Below are 16760 nucleotides of genomic sequence, written 5' to 3'. Positions count from 1 at the left end.
CAGTATGCGCCTCAGGCTACCCCATAAGGGTCCCCCCCTGTAGGACCCTGCTGTGGATGAATCTGAGAGGTACAACACCCCTGCACCTATATAGGTACCCCAGCTAGCTGTCTGACCCAACATAAGCATCCCACGACCTAATAAGTAGGGGAAATATCAGAGGAAATGGGAAACTGAGCTGCAAAGGGTACTAGTGCCCGAGGAAAAATAGGGCATGGCTAGGGAAATCTACTCCCAGCCTGTAGGAGACTATATGGCCATGGAATGAGCCAAAACCCGAAAGCTAAACATGACGGGAAAATCTTGACATGAAAAGTACCTCACTCCAGCTGGGCGAGGCACAAAATAGCCCTCACTCCCTACTACCTATCCCCAGGAGATACCAGGACCGACTAGGCAAGTGCAGAGAGATGCCATGACTTGTAACACCTACCCTCCCATGTATTACCCCCCCTGTATTCACTAGAAAAACGAACCATATGGTCTGCTTTGATTGTTTTCCTGACTATAATAAAGTGAGCTTGCTTGCTAAATCTATCCACAAGAGTCCAGATCGCATCATTTCCAGTCCGAGTCTTTGGGAGATCTATAATAAAATCCATAGCAATACTCTCCCAAGGTTGATGAGGCACAGGCAAAGGGTGGAGTAACCCACGCGTCTTACGTCGATCGTACTTGACTTTTAGGCAAACCAAACATTCCTTGACATACAGCTCGATGTCTGCTTTAAGGCTTGGCCAAAAGAAATATCTCTTCAATGCTAAAGTCGTAGGGAGAATACCCCGGTGACCCGCATAAGGTAAAGCATGTGCTTCATCCATGATTTTCTTCCTCAATGGCACCGCCACGCAAATTGCTTGGTGGTGGTAGAGGTAACAATCCTGAATGGATAGAGATATTCGTTCTCTCCGTTCTGTAGCTTGCTCCAAATGGAGGAGAAGTCTTGGGTCGTTCGGATACAAATCCGGAAGTGATTCCAATTCTTGATTATATACATAAGTGATTGCCTTCACCTTGGCCATCTAGACAATGCGTCCGCAACCACGTTCTTACTCCCAGCTGTATGAAGGATCTAGGAGTGATGATCGTTTTGATCACAAAATCTGCTCCTAGAAAATAATGCTTCCACATAGACAAGGCGTGAAACACAACCAAAAGTTCTTTTTTGAAGATTTGAGGCATGCAATTCTACATCCTTAAGCCCTCTACTTTCATAAGCCACTACATGGGCTTCTTGGTTCCTGAAGTGAAGGATGGTTTCCTTAAGTCTAGCACTATCAAAATAGGGCCATGGGGCTTAATAAATACTTGAGCCTACCAAATGCTCCTTGTTGTCTCGATCCCCATCGAAAGGGAATCTTCTTCCTTGTTAGGTCATGAAGTAGTCCTGCTACATGAGAAAAGCCTCAGATAAACCTCCGATAATAGAAACACAATCCCAAAAAGCTAGGTACATCATGTACCGTAGTGGGAGTTGGCAGTCTTGTATCCATACTCACTTGGTTGTGAGAGACCAAATGGCCGAGATAGTGTATCTCCGTGAGAAAAAACTCACTTTTCTTTGCATTCGTTGGTAGTGTATCTCCATTATTCTCTCACTTGGTTGTGAGAGACTATATGGCCGAGATAGTGTATCTCCGAGAGAAAAAAGTCACTTTTCTTTGCATTTACGTGCAATTCTTGAAACTGTCACGTGACACATCCAACCCTATGTGTCCGTGGACAAGCTACAGCATGACAAGGGTTCAATTCAATCAAGTCAGTCTAGAATAGGAAGTGATCTGGCATTTGTGAGTCTGTTCGCAGACCGTGCATGTCCAGACACTTAAATTAGATGCATATCCTCTGGTTGCACACAGCATGATCATCAACATTACCATCAGAATCCATCAGGGGAATTTTCCAGTGCATTAAACCTATTTTCCCTTTTTTTTTTGACATTTTTCACTTATATATTAAGTGACTTTTGTTGGAAACTAGGTAGGGCAATTTTGCTAATGAAATATATAAGGAAGCCAGAGCTAGCACTTTCTGGCAGAAGAGGCAGCAGGAGCATTGTTCAACAGGCCAATTCTCAAGCAAGACCAACACAAGGACATGGCGTTTTGCAGCAACAAAGACTAGCATTTTTTTCAGCATGCATCTCCAGCGTTATTGAAGACCATCAGACCAGCCTTGGACAGCGCTAATTCAGCCCCTGTTCTAGCGTTTTTGTAGGATAGCAGAATCAGCGAATTCAGCCCCAAAGCCAGTGTTTTCAGCCCCTTCAGCCTGGTGTTTTTCAGCCTAAAGCATCAACGATTCCAACCAGCAGATTCAGAGTTTTGCTACAGCCAGATTCAGCGTTTTGCTACAGCCAAATTCAGTGTTTCAAAGGCCTGCAGACACCAGCACTTTCCAGCCATAGACTCTAGCGTTTTTGGCTAGAAAGACCAGCAAATTCAGCAGATAAAAGGGCAGCAAATCGAGCGATTCCAAGCAAGAAAGAACAGCCCGATAAGAACCAGTTCAAGCATTCAGTTTTCAGCATTAGATTCGTCATCGTCGTCCACACCGTCAGCAGCATCTTGTACCAGATTGTGCAATCAATAGTAGACCACTCTCGCCATCGAGAGTGGGGCCCTTGGAGGAGGGTTTGACAACTTTCCGGTGTCGTATTCTCTTCTCTCTCTATCTCTCAATCTCAGCACCTTGATGCACACTGTCTATTCACTTTGTTTGTGATCACTTGCACTCTCTCATTGACGGACAGAAGGCTCTCCCTTCCCTAAGTAAAAGGAACCCTTGAGCACATTTCGGAGCACTCATCTTGAGCAAATTTCAACATTCAATTCCGCTGCACCTTACAGAAACACTATGTCTAAGTGCTTCCGATGTTCCTCCTCGGTCTTCGAAAAGACAAGTATGTAACGTGCAGCGGAAGTGAATGATGGTGTATGGCTCAAGATGAGTAATCAATGGGTGCTCAAGGTTCCTTTTACTAACGGAAAGGGAGAGCCTTCCTTGACTTACAAGAGAATGTGCAATGACCAAAACACAAGAGTGGAATGCAAACTTTGAGTGAGAGGGCAAGAGAGTGCTAGAGAGATAGAGAGAGAAGAGATGACACTAGATGGGGTCCGAAAGCCCCTCCAGAGTCCAAGGGCCCCCCCTCCCTATTGCTAGAGAGGTATTTGCTTTTGCACAAAGTCTGGTACAATGCTTCTAGATGTTGTGGTACTTAACGACGACGATGTCGACGACAACTATAACGATGACGACGTCGACAACGATGACGATGTCAAGGCTGAAATCTGAAAATGCTAAGATCCGAATGTTGTGGATCTACTACTGCTGCGAGGCAAGGGCTGATCTGCTACCGCCGAGGCCTGCAAGGGCTGATAATGCAAAAACGCTACCTATCAATGGCTAAAAACAGAAAACATTGGCTGATCTGGGCTGAATCTGCAAAACACTGGCTGGTTGTGCTGAAGACTGAAAACGCTAGGCTGATCTAGGTGCTAGGGTCGAGACGGCGAGGATCTGCATCAGATGTTGTGGGTTCTCGCGAGGCGAAGGGCTTAAAACTCAAAACGTTGGTTCTCCTTGCTGAAAACACTCGTTCTCCTTGAGAAAAAAGCTGAAGATCCTAAGGTCTGCAAAACGTTGAACTTCCTTGTGCCTTCTACCTCTCTTTTTTCTTCAACTGGCGCCCTGGGTCTGCTTATATAGCTTCCAAAAATGGGTCGAGCAGTGCTATAATCAGCCCGCACAATTCCGATAATTAACTGAAAGGTCACTTAATAAATAAGTGTCTTATAAGAGGTGGTTCATATGCAACTATAAAACTGGGTCACGCGGTGGAACATGCTCATGCTTGGGTTGAGCAATCAGAGGGTATGCATCTACTCTAGGTGCCTGAACATGCACAACCTGCGTACACGCTCACAAGGGTGCCAGAACACTTCCTAGGCTTCCTAAACCCTAGAAGTATGAACAGCTTGTCCACATGCACATAGGGTTAGATGTGTACGTGACAAAGTTTGACATCAAAGAAAACTCCTATAAACACTTGGTGTGGGCTGAAAGTTAGATCCATCATTCAATTGAATGTGGCAACAGCATTGGTCAATCTGAAAGGCATTACCAAAAATTCATGAAGTCCCAAGGTAGTGCAAAAGGCAATCTTATGGACATCCTCAAGGGCTAAGCGTATCTGATGATACCCGCTCTTTAAGTCAATGCAACTAAAGATGCTAACACCATGTAACTTGTCAAGAATATCATCAATCCGAGGAATAAAAAGCGATTCTTGATAGTGATCTTGTTTAGAGATCGGTAGTCTATGCACATTCGGAACATGCCATCTTTCTTTTGCACCAGTAAAACTAGAGAGCAGTAGGGCGAAGTACTTGGTCGTACTAGACCATTTTCCAAAAGCTCGTTAACTTGCTTCAAAATTTCCTCTTGCTGAGCAAGACTTACCCTGTAAGGGGGTGGGTTTGGGGGTGAGCTACCCTTAGAGATCAATGCGATGATCTTCCGAACATTCCGGAGGTAGCCTATCCGGAAAAATGTCCGTAATTTTCAAACTAGAGAGCTTTATCCTTTTTTCTGTGCAAAAATCAAGTTAGCAGAAATGCACTTCTATGTTTCCTTTTTAATGGAGATATGGCTTACAATAGAGAATAGCCAATCCCCAGCATCAACAAAAAATTTAATGTTCTTGCCCTCATGCTCAAAAGCGAGGGTCTTTTCCACAAAAATTGGGACCCGTTGAATATGGTAGTGCCATGGCGTACCCAAATTGATATCACATCCCTCGATGGGTCCATCAAAAATGACTTGTGGTCCTTGTACTCGCCAATCCGAAGATTGAGTTGTCCTTGCATGGAAGTTTCATTGGTAGTCAACCCCTCGAATGCCGATCCGGAAGTGACCGGAGTTCCAAATTGAGCCAGTGTGAGGCCAAAGCGTTCTTCAATGTCCAATGAGATAAAGTCGTTCGTCGATCCCCGATCATAGAGGATCAATACCTACTAGTTATTTACAGATCCCCATCCCTTCTGAAGTTGACGCTTCCCTTTTTTCGTTTCCGTATTCCCTTGATATCGGGAATAGAATTCGAGCTCGGTGAAGCTTCTTCGAGGATCCTGTTGTTGCTGCCGAACAGGGCAATCTGTCTTCATGTGTCCTTTCTCACCACAGTAGAAACACCTTCCTTGCTCTTTGAAGGTTTGTACTCGGTTTGGCATGAGATACTTGAGCCATTTGCCAGTACCCTCTGGCTTCATAGGCTAATCTAGGTTCTCAGGGGGATGCTTGTTACCTTGGTCGCCACGGTCATTATATACCGCTCTTTGCCTTGCACAGTACATGTTGTGTTCCATCCATTTGGGGGTACCAGTAGAATGTAGATCCTCGCCAATGTTTGCCAGCTCCATCCTGCGTTGAAGGGTATCCTAAGGATACACCTTCATGCTCTTTTGAAGCGGAGTTGAAGGCCTGCTTCAAATTTTTGCATCTTTTCCTCGTCGGAAATCTTCATGAAAGGCGGAACTTTCAGAAGAACCGACAGATACTTGTCACATAAGCAATGACTTGTTCATGTTCCTTCTTGGCGAGCCAGTCCCATTCCTTCTAAATGTCCTTTCAAAGTCGGGCGAAAGAAATTGTAACAAACTTGGACACCCCAACTCAAGATTCTACCACGACACGGCAGAGATTCACTTCAAAACAATCACAATTTCACAATTTAGTCGACACGGCCCGGCGTAGTTCAGTGCCTAGAGATATTGGCCCCAAAGACTGACGCCCCTTCCGGTATTTCTTTTTGTTATAATCTGTGTTCAAAGTACAAAAGAGTGGGTGGGTGCTCACTCTCAGACTCTGCGTCCAGGTGCTCTGAGAAGTGAGGCCCTGCCCACGTATTTATCGGTAGAAGGGATGCCCATACCTGCACATGAGAGATGAGAGGCAAAGAATGCAAGCCCTCCTCAGCACGAATGATGAGGGGGGAGTCAATTTTGGCATTTAATGTGAGTGTTAGCCTCCCAATCAATGAGAGGGTTATGCTCACGAAACCATCTTATGCCCAAAAGCATATCACATCCTGAAAGAGGAGACACAAGAAATTTCCTACGGAAAGCAGCTTGTTGAACTGTAAACATCACATCAAGGCACTCTTTCGTGATGAGAGAGTCCATACCAGGAGCGAAGCCAGAAACCTCGAGAGGAGATTTCTGACTAACCTCTAGGTGGGCTCTTTCAACAAGAGAGGCACTAATCACATCATGCATACTGCCTGGATCAAACAATATGACAAAACGCTGACCCTTTACATGACCATAACACTTCATGAGAGACTCATCAATGTGTGTGTCAGAGACATGAGAAGATTCAGCTTGGTTCATTAAAGTGCTTGTGGTTGCTGTGGGTGTCTTTGGTTCTTTAGGTGGGGCTGTCTTAGGACAAGCCTTCTTAATGTGACCCTTGACGTGACATTGATAACATCTACCTTCCTTAGCATAAATCACTTGTTCTTCAGCCGTGATGTATCCTCCTATAATTCCTTGTGCAGCTTTTTCATCCGGGGTTAGCTTAGGTTTTGCAGGTGCTTTAGCTTTACCCTTAGATTCATTTGGAGAGTTCTTTTCCGAAGCATTAGAGGAAGATGGACTAGAAGAGTTTCTATTCTTACCGTTCTTACCATTCTGCATGTTCTGAGAATTCTGAGAGGTTCCTTGAGAAGTCCTGTTCTCCTTAGGCTTTCCCTTGTTGTGCTTCATCTCTTGGGAGAGAGCAATCGCTACCGCCTTGTTGAGATCCGCGGGGTCAAAGACTCCTACATCAAACTTGATATATTCGTCTAACCCAAAAAGAAAAGCCTCTTTGCGCTCATCATCCGATTTGCGTAATTGAGTGCCGAGCTGCAAAACACGGTTAGAAAAAGACATGACCGGCATACCATGTTGCTTGAGATTGCATCAATCTTCTTTCAATCATGCTAGGTACTGAGGAGGCATAAACCGCACCTTGAGCTTGTCTTGGAAGTCGGCCCAATTGAAGGAAAGGGGCGCGTCTCCGTCGGCTTCCTCTAGGTGCGCGGCTAGCTGTGCCTCTTGCCATGCGTGGTACCAATTGATGGCATCACCGGCAAGGTACATAGCTGCCGTCAAAGCCTTGCTATTTCCTGTCTTCTTAGTTGTCGCAAAATAAGCATTAAATTGATGCAACCAAGAATGAATAACACTAGCGTACATCTTACCATCATACTTACTGAACGTCAACTTCTCAATGACGGGGTTGTTAGAGTCTGAATCTCGGCTTACGCCACTTGATGAACCACCAACATCTTCGGCCCGTTCGGGTTTCGAGGTGAGGACATGCAGTACCAAGTCGTTCATGCGTTGTTCTCTCTAGGCCTCACCCTCTAACTCCAAAGTAGCCTTTCTTTCTTCGGCCGCCAAGCGAGTTTGCTCCAAGTCGGCCTTTCTTGCCGCTTTTTTTTCTTTCCATTCCTCGGCCGCCAAGCGATTGCGATCCTGTTTGTCTTGGAGGTCACGCTCCGCGGCAATGCGAGCGCCTCTTGCTTTGCCATCATGTCCATCATCGACTTAACAAAAGCCTCCATGGGGTTTGGTGCAATTCCTGGCGTAGATGACGAAGGGGGAGGGTCAGGAAAACCTCCCTATTGCTAAAATTCTTCTCCACTACTTTCTTGCCCATCACTCTCATGCCCGGTATCCATTCCGCTTCGGGTGATGACCATGCACTGAAGTTGTGGGTTCTTAAGTTCACGAGGAACTTGGGTTCTTGTGGGTCTTGAGGGTCTTTCTTGAGAGTCTTGAGGTTCTTCTTTTGCTTGCAATCTGTGTTAGAGAAGGATCTTCTCTTCACTCGAGTTCTGCTCTTTTCCGCGGGCGCACCCCTTGGCGGCCTTGCGCTCACACCAAGGTTGCTTTTTCCCACCTCACGTCGATTGGCCGGCCGCTAAGTGCACGGTCTTCTCTTAATGAGTGAAAAGAGGCACAAGGGGAGGCTGGACAAGCCCTTCTTTCCTGGGATTCCTCTCACTCTTCAAAAACACGATTAGGAATCGACACGCCCAAGCGAACTTGGGTTCGTGCGACCGCAACAAGCAAAAATTATTATGTGGTTCTTGTGGTTCTTTCCTTGAGTGATACAGAACACTGCCAAGCTCTGATACCAATGTAAGGTGCAGCGGAATGAATGATGAACTTTGCTCAAGATGAGTACTCCGAACTGTGCTCAAGGTTCCTTTTACTTATGGAAGGGAGAGCCTTTCGTTCTTAATGAGAGAGTGCAATGAACACAAACAAAGTGAATGGACACTATGCGTGAAACTGTATGAGACTGAGAGATAGATAGAGAAGAGAATACGACACCAGAGATGTTGTAAAACCCTCCTCCGAAGGCCCCACTCTCGTCGGCGAGAGTGGTCTACTATTGATTGCACAAATTGGTACAAAGTGGATGAATGAGAATTGATGCAAGTCTAGGCTATGTCGATGTCGACGAGTGGATGACGAGACCAACTCGGTGGCTGAAAACTGATGCACTTGCTCTGCTGTCCAAAAATGCCAATGGGCTGAAATCTGCTGCTGCAAAAATGCAAGTGCGAGAGCCAGTAAAACGCTGGTTTGCTGCAGATTTTCCATGCCTTTGGCTGCCCTAAAAAACGCAGATTTGCGGGCCTTTGAAGTCCTCCAAAAATGCTGATTTGGCTGGTCTTTAAACGCTGAATTTCTGATGCTTAATCGCTGAATTTGCTGATGCTATGGTGCTACTGAAAACGCCAAGAAAAGGGGGCGATGAGGCCAATTCTGAAAAACGCTAAGGTGTTGGACCTCTGGCGATAATGGCATGCTTGAAAAACGCCACAGTATGGGAGGTCTTGGCGATGATGCTATTGCTGAAAAACGCCAGCAGAGGGGTGGTCGCTTGCTTGGAGGAAAAACGCTACCAAGGGGGGAAGTCTTGCTTGAGAGAGAGAGGGGGAACCTGCTGCCTTTGGCTTGTGTTCTCCTTGCTCTCCTGCCAATTAGTGCTAGCCTAAGTTTGCTTATATATTATCTTACCCAATTTGCCCTACTCAGTTCCCAACAAAAATCACTTAAAATAATAAGTGAAAATTGTCAAAAATAGGGAAAATAGGTTAAATGCACTGGAAAATTCCCCTGAAGGATTCTGATGGATTCTGATGGGAATGCTTATGATCATGCTGTGTGCAACCAGAGGATATGCATCTACACTAAGTGCCTGGGCATGCACGGTCTGCGAACAGACTCACAAAAGTGCTTGAACACTTGCTAATCTAGATTGATTGGGCTGACGGAACCCTTGTCATGAAGTAGCTTGTCCACGGACACATAAAGTTGGATGTGTCACGTGACACTTGAACTTCCACCAGCATGGGGAAAGATTCATCCAACATTTCATATTTCTTGGCTTAAGAAATATATTCTAGGAAATTCAGTTATTCCAGATGTCTCATCCTATGTTCCAGAAATAGAGGAAGAACACCTGATTCTAGTTCCAGAACTTATTCTTGATGTTTGTCAGAAAGAGACAAGACGGAAGATTACTACGGAATTCCTAGTCAAGTGGATGGATCTTGATGAATCAGATTCTACATGGCAAACAGATGAAGAAATGCAACAATACCCTCGGCTTCTACAAGAGTTCTTTGATAAATGAATGTCTATAATTTAATACATAGGGTCTTATTTTAAATGGGAGGGAATGTCACGATTGTGACTTGTTCTTCATGATTGTATTACCTTTCTCGATTGGTTCTCTTGCAGATACGAAGACGTACCAGATCAGAGACCCCTGTTCTCAAAAGGATGTGCCTCTTCGGTGAATGGCTGCACCTCTACGCCGAATAGTCACGACTCTACAGCAGAGGGACACGACTATTGGCCTATGGTCATGTCGTTTGACCTATGGTCGTGTCTCTTCAAATTCTATATAAGAACGCCCTTATAACACATTTCAATCAATAAAACACATTCAGTCTCTGAGTCTCTTGTTCTCAAGTTTTGTTCAGAGTTCAGTTTTCATCTATATTTAAGTATGAATAAACACACAATAAGCGTGTTCTTCACACATTCACCGCCTACAGCACCGCCGGTCATCAGATCACACAGGATTACAGAGTGAGCACCTCATTTACGCAACCGCCACCATAGCCCCATTGATTGCACATATCGGGCTATAGGGGAGGGCTTCCCAAAAGAGTGGACCAGGCACACTAGTGTGCCGACCCACAAATCTGGAGACATCTTGGATCCAGGGAATTACAAGAATATAATGATTGGCCATACAATGGCCAAACTATATGGAACAGTACTTGAGGCTGAGCTTAGTTCATACGGGGAGATTGAGGGCCTACAGGCTCCTGGCTGGCAGGGTTAAGGCGAACCTTCTCCACCATCGACCACATCTTTGTTTTGTGCTCCCTCATTGATGGTGCAAAGGTCCGGAAGAAGAAGTTTTACTGCTGCTTTGTGGATTTCCGCAAATGCATCTGACACGGTCCCACGGGAGAGGCTCTTTTGACGACTCCAAAGTCTGCAGATACCATCATAGGTTATATGGGCCATTTATGATCTCTATGAGAGCGTGATTGGGAGAGTTTGTTGTTTACGTGGCCTGTCAAAGACTATTGCTAGCACCATTGGTGTTAAGCAAGGATGCCCCCTCTCCTCGATCCTCTTTGCATTCTACATTGACGAGATCTTTGACTACAACCTACGAGCAGGACAAGCAGGAGCTAACCTAGCAGATACTCCAATTCACATTATGTTGTATGCTAATGACCTTGTATTGATTTCAGAGTCACCAGAGGGCCTACAGAACCATTTGCACGCCCTGGATGAGTTTTGTACAGACAGGGGACTGACAGTGAACCTTGGGAAGACCAAGGTCATGATCTTCCACACCTCCATATCAGTTCGACGAGTAACCACATTTACAGCAGCAGGAGGATCAATAGAGGTGGTCACCTCCTACGTCTACCTGGGAGTCACATTCACTAGTAGACAGGGACCCTTCTCTATGGCACAGGCGGCCACGGACAGACTCACCCGAGGATATGCAGCATTGGCTATGCTAGAGGGGAGATGTCATCAGGCACACTTTCAGGAGCCCCGTACGAAGGGGTGGCTATTTGATACACTAGTCACTGCAGCCCTGATGTATGCAGCAAAAGTGTGAGCACCCGGTCTGGCAGATAGAGACCACAGATTTATATGATTTATCGCCTCTTTCGAGGCAAGCACACAGTACCATAGGACATCATCAGGGCACAGCTTGCTACCTCCCCCAAGGTAGTGGATGCACTCTTTCAGACGGTTTGCTTTATCCAGAGAGTGAGAGAGCTCCCGGCTTACAGAATCACACGACGAGCATTTGAGTCAGCAATACAGATAGCAAAATCTGGGTATGACAAAGCATGGTAGTAGGTACACACAGGTTAGGCATGGTTCGAAGCACATGGTCTTGATCTTGAAAGCTTGCCACCTTTCCAATACGACCCCAACTCACCTCAGCTTCATCTCTCACATAGTGAGAGAAACATAGTGATCCGAAAAGACGTCTGGCAGCTTTATATCAGACAGACTTGGATCACATCTCCCCTTCAACGAAAGATGTCACACTACAGAGACCATTTTCTTACCATACACGAGGACAAGATCATACAACGACCACACTATATGGCCACCTACATACCGCACAGCTCACGGGTGGCAATTGGACAGCTCAGAGTATCATCACACAGACTAGAGATCGAGGTGGGGCGAGCTCAAGACATTCCCAGGGAGGAGAGAGTATGTCGAGTATGCAAAGAGGAGATGGAGAGTGAGGAGCATTTTGTTTGCACATGCAGAGCTTACACTGACATCAAAGGTACATATGAGTCACTATTCAGAGGGGGCAGCCTACCCTCTGCAAGATCATGCACTCTCGAGATCAGAGACAGCTGGGGCGCTACTTGCTAGAGATACAGAGGCACAAGGATACACCTCTACAGCCACCCACAGAGGCCCAGGTGAGGGGGAGACAGTCACAGCTTACAGATTCTTCCAAAGAACTACACCCCCTCCACTCCCAGATCCACTGAAGGAAGTGACTCTCCAACAAACTGAGACGAGTCGGACCACACGACGCCCACATTTTACCAGATGCCAAGCCCCATGACTCCACCACGGACAGATCAAGGAGATCCGGACCCAAGAGCATCAAGCTACTGAGGAGAGACGAGCAAAGTAACAAGGAACGGGCGGAACAAGGCCCTCCTGTTCCCGGAACACGTTTCCAAGTCGAGCACCTCATCGGAATGGCAACGCGAACGAAACGCCGTTCCCTTCCCAGGAATAATCAGAACAGGACACGGAATGGCAAGCAGAGTGCAAAACAACAACATCCGGAACGGCCAAGTTGGAAAACATGGCTGTTTGGGAAAACTTTTTTGGGGGGTATCCTTCCCGTCCTCTTTTATATAAAGAAGGGCTTTAAACCCTTTCTCTCAAGCTCTCAACCTCACCCTCTCCCTCAAGGCTCTCTCTCCCTGTCCCTCTCCCTCAAGGCTTCAAAGTTCAAGCCTCAATGCTAAAAGCCTCAAGCTCCATCACTCTCAACCTCAGCCTCTCCCTCTCCCTGAAAATCTCTCTTCCTCTCCCTCGGGCCTCAAGGCTCCAAGCCTTCAATGAAGTTCAAGCCTCAAGGCTCAAGCTCCATCTCTCCCTCAAGGCTCACTCTCGTGTCTTAAGCTCCATCTGGCATCCTTCCCTCATGTAAGCCTTAAACGTGATTGAAAAGCATGTCTAAATAGGATTCTACTTGGTCTAATGGGTGTGTGTCCCTTTACTAACATCCAGCTTAATTTAAGCATATTTTAGGTTTAGCGTTCGGAACCCCGTTCTAGGACCCCGTTCTTGTGCTGCTGGCCCAGGGGCACCTCGTTCCAAAAATGTTCCGGGGCCCGTTCCGTGTAACTTTGGAGACGAGCCCAACTGATGGCTCACTCAACTACGTTCATTAGGGCAACCCTTGCTCCCGACCCCCATGTACCACATTTTACATCCCCCCATTAGCACAGGATGGAGCTAGCTAGATTGATGCATTTGCGTGGTTGTACTACCCTGAGCATATGGACATGCACATATCCCTAGTACTAGAGCTCCACCCTCCATAGATCCCATCATCCACCAAAAGTTCTTCTCTTTTGTTATGTACCAGTTTGAATTGTTTTGTCTTTTTCGATAAACAAAGGACATACACACATGTATACTTTATTTGTCTCATAGGCCGACTTCAGCCTCCCATAGACGTTAAAAAGCTCTCTCTCTCTCTCTCTCTCTCTCTCTCTCTCTCTCTCTCTCTCTCTCTGTGTGTGTGTGTGCACGATTAAGTTAATGCGTTTAAATATCGAACAGGCGGGCTAGCTTGGGTCTAATGATGCACCACAGAAACAAAGAGAACGAGAGAGAGGAAAGAACGTGCACCTTTGTTGTTGGCTCACTAAACTCTACTCGCAAAAAGGTGCTAACACAGACTCTGCTTTTGAAATTGTAGAGCATGCAGGGCTGCTAGAAAACTTTCAGACTTTTGATCATTTGTAGCTGGTAAAAATGTGCCCAAGCCACTAATACTGCTGAGGGAGGAGAGACGACCCTGAGAGGGGGACGGCAGGGCGGACCGCGGGGTGCACACTGCAGGGCGGAGGACAACAGCAGGGGATATTCGCGAGGAAGCGATTTTAATTTCATGCGAGGTTCTACCCATTTTAAAAAATAAAATGAGAAAGAATCTGCGAGGATACTCATGTGAATTGGAAGGGATCTTTGAGAATCGGACGTTGTGCACTCTTTTCTCCCTCCTTACGTGATTTCTCAACTTTGGTGGCCATTGCATTCTTGATGAACATATACCTTGGTTCATACTTCTTGGCAGCCTCAATATAATCTTAAATGAGCCCAAGCCCATTACATTTTCCGCCTCTGAACAGTGTCTTTGAAAGCCAAATATGAACACCGATTGGAAATTCGACACCTTCACATGGCTCTTGCTAGCTTTTCTTTATGCTCGATTTGAGAGACATTGGAGCAACAAAGCTAAAGCACATTTACAAAAACAAAAATATGCATACTTGACTCTAATGCTTAACCTCGTTAAATTGTGTAAGCAAGTTGTCGTGAGACTTCACCTTGTTTAATCACCAATGTTGATTCTCCTTGTTTGCACTCTTGCTTTTGAGGGGAAGAATGGCATGACAAAGTAGTAAGAAAGCTCAGTGTGCAATTTGTTTGAAAGCATTCTAGCTTATTGAAAGCACAGTCATGCCACCAGATATTCCAACTTCCGATGCCAAGGACAATGGTTATAGAAATCGATAAGTATGTTACCTTTAAAAAAAATCAACTTATTCACTTTTGCAAGATTTTCTATAATGCCAACTTGACAAGCAAACCTTGCTTTGGTCGAGTAGATATTGATAGTAAGATGAAATTTGATAGCTAAGCTTCTTGAGCTATCTATTTTAAGATTGGGCAATCTAAGGATTCTCAATAAGATGTACGCTTTGACAAGGCCAATTTTCTTTACAAAAGTTCAACAAGGTTGACTCTTTTTTTTTTCTTTGACATATGTGTGTCATCAAGAGCACTTATTAGCTATGAGCACTCATGCTATGTTCTATCTCATCTTTTTTATGAACTTATGCAAAGCAAGCTTCACTTCAAGGCATCTTGCATAGAATTTTCCAAAGTTTGGAATATGCTATCAGCATATGAACTTCGGGAAATTGGCACCATGTCTATTTGATTTTCTCTTGGAGGTCAGTATGACCCAAGCCACGATGGCATGTAGGGTAACCTTCCATTTGAACAAGATTTCTCTATGGTGCAACACAAAGTGCTCTGCCAACCTTCATGCAAAGCACGGCTTCTATTTTGTACCAAGGTACTATCCATTGACTTCAGATCAAGGATAATGACATACATATTTGGTACTAAGTGGATAGAAGCTCGAAGTTTAAGTTTGGAAGTGATGCACTATGATGTATCCAAGCCCATGTAATCGTGCAAGGCACGTATAGCAGTAGCTCACAAGGTTGAGACTGTCATTGAAGCCTAGGGCTTATTATTCTATTGTTTTTTGATATGTATGCATGGCATGCAAATAAGATGACATCACGTCCACTTCATCATTGTTTACGCTTTCGCCGATAACGTTAGCTACTCTGTCCAAGAAGAATTGAGGCTGGTAGATGGGCTTCCGATTGTTGTATATGTATACAATGGTGAGCACTTTACATCATTAGCTCTATGCACAATGTGTAGTCAATCCAAATGACGGTTTTTGTAGGTATCAAGTAGGCATGGCCTAGCTATCAAGTGATTGAGTCATGGCACGACATAAGTAGATTAAGAGAGCCGCCATGCACGTAATCTCTTGTGTAGACATCTAAGAAAATATAGAATGACTATTTTCTTTGGGAGTATTTCACATCTTTCTCCTCTGTTCATGGAAGAAAAAGATTCTCTCATGAATTAGTTGTGAATAAGATTCCAACTGCAGAACATTCGTTGCTTAATTGTAGCATTGATTATGTCTCTAGGGGTGGTATTTTCAAGGGTATGACCTAATTAATACACAATCACTCCATAGGTGTTGAAAGTCAGGATTTGAGCTCAACACTATTGTACTTTCAAGGAAAGAAGTCCGAAATCTACCAAGGGGTAGTGGACAAATTCAACTTTCTTAGTTATTCCAAACACTTTTGATCACGGTAGACTGTGTTCATCACCGTTGGCTGCTAGGTCAAGCAATTTTCACGCAAAGTCTAACCAAGCGGTTTGACATTGCAGAAGCTAACCAAACGGTTTGGATTGCAAAGGCAACACCCATGGTGCATCGTCATCATCGTTTGTATGCCCTGCTTCTTGATCATTCTCCTCCTGATCAGCTTCATCTTTCTGGTCTTCTTCTTCCTCATCCGGAGAAGCCTGCTGCTCAATATAATCTAATATAGCTTGATTCATCAGAGCAGTATTATAATCACTCACCTTGTCCTGCAAATCACTTTGCATACTTTGCATCAAGGACTTTAAATTCTCTAAATTGAAAACAACATTGCCTGATGGATTTAAAATTTCAGCCAAGCTGTTATAGATGTATCTTTCAGTCAGAGAGGCCTTCACAGCTGTATGGCGCATTAACAGGTTTTTGAATTCCGCTCGCTTCATTCTGAGCATTGTTTCAACCCGCTCTGCAGCTCTGAGTGCTTCATTTCGTTGATTCTTGATGATCATTGTAACATTTAATGGCCTATAATCTTATGTGTAGAGGAAATTAGCATGAACATAGTGGGCATTTCATTAGAATAGATTCCTAATGAGAATTACAAGAGTGCTTGGGTGGAGAGAGCAACAAAAAGCATAACACCTAGTTAGATAGCATCGACAATACTTTCAAAAGAGAGAGAAATTAAGCTATTGACAACAGTTGAGGACCGGATTAGCCGGTCCCCCCTCCAAAAGGCTTTGTATTATGGTTTCTCCCATCAAGAGAGACATTGTACAATACAATTCTTTGTGTTCCTTCAAGACTAGCTAGTGCAATGAAGATGGAAGCTTCATACACCAAGCAAAACACTTAATCAAACACAACTTGAATTATCCCCGTTCTCAGACCCAAGACCTCACACACCTTCGAAGATGGTGAGAGCTAGCAGGGTGAGAGTAGATTGAGAA

General features: G+C 45.0%; 1 protein-coding gene across 5 annotated transcripts in view; it reads right to left on the bottom strand.

The window, feature by feature from the left end:
- The window catches only part of LOC147465535 (uncharacterized), a 118209-nt gene extending 104428 nt beyond the window's left edge, over positions 1 to 13781 (bottom strand). For 3 of the 5 annotated variants that reach the window (XM_086520515.1, XM_086520526.1, XM_086520517.1), the window contains exon 1: positions 13512 to 13781. The gene's annotated coding sequence lies outside the window, so the exon portion shown is untranslated. The remainder of the gene's footprint in view (positions 1 to 13511) is intronic. The other 2 variants (XM_086520522.1, XM_086520529.1) reach the window with 1 other exon arrangement.
- Positions 13782 to 16760: the final 2979 nt, after the last annotated feature.

This window comes from Adiantum capillus-veneris, chromosome 1, assembly GCF_014529385.1.
Source record: "Adiantum capillus-veneris isolate H3 chromosome 1, ASM1452938v2, whole genome shotgun sequence".
Taxonomy (NCBI): domain Eukaryota; kingdom Viridiplantae; phylum Streptophyta; class Polypodiopsida; order Polypodiales; family Pteridaceae; genus Adiantum; species Adiantum capillus-veneris.
The sequence above is the reverse complement of the archived record's forward strand: the minus strand, read 5'-3'. Positions and strand labels throughout refer to the sequence as shown.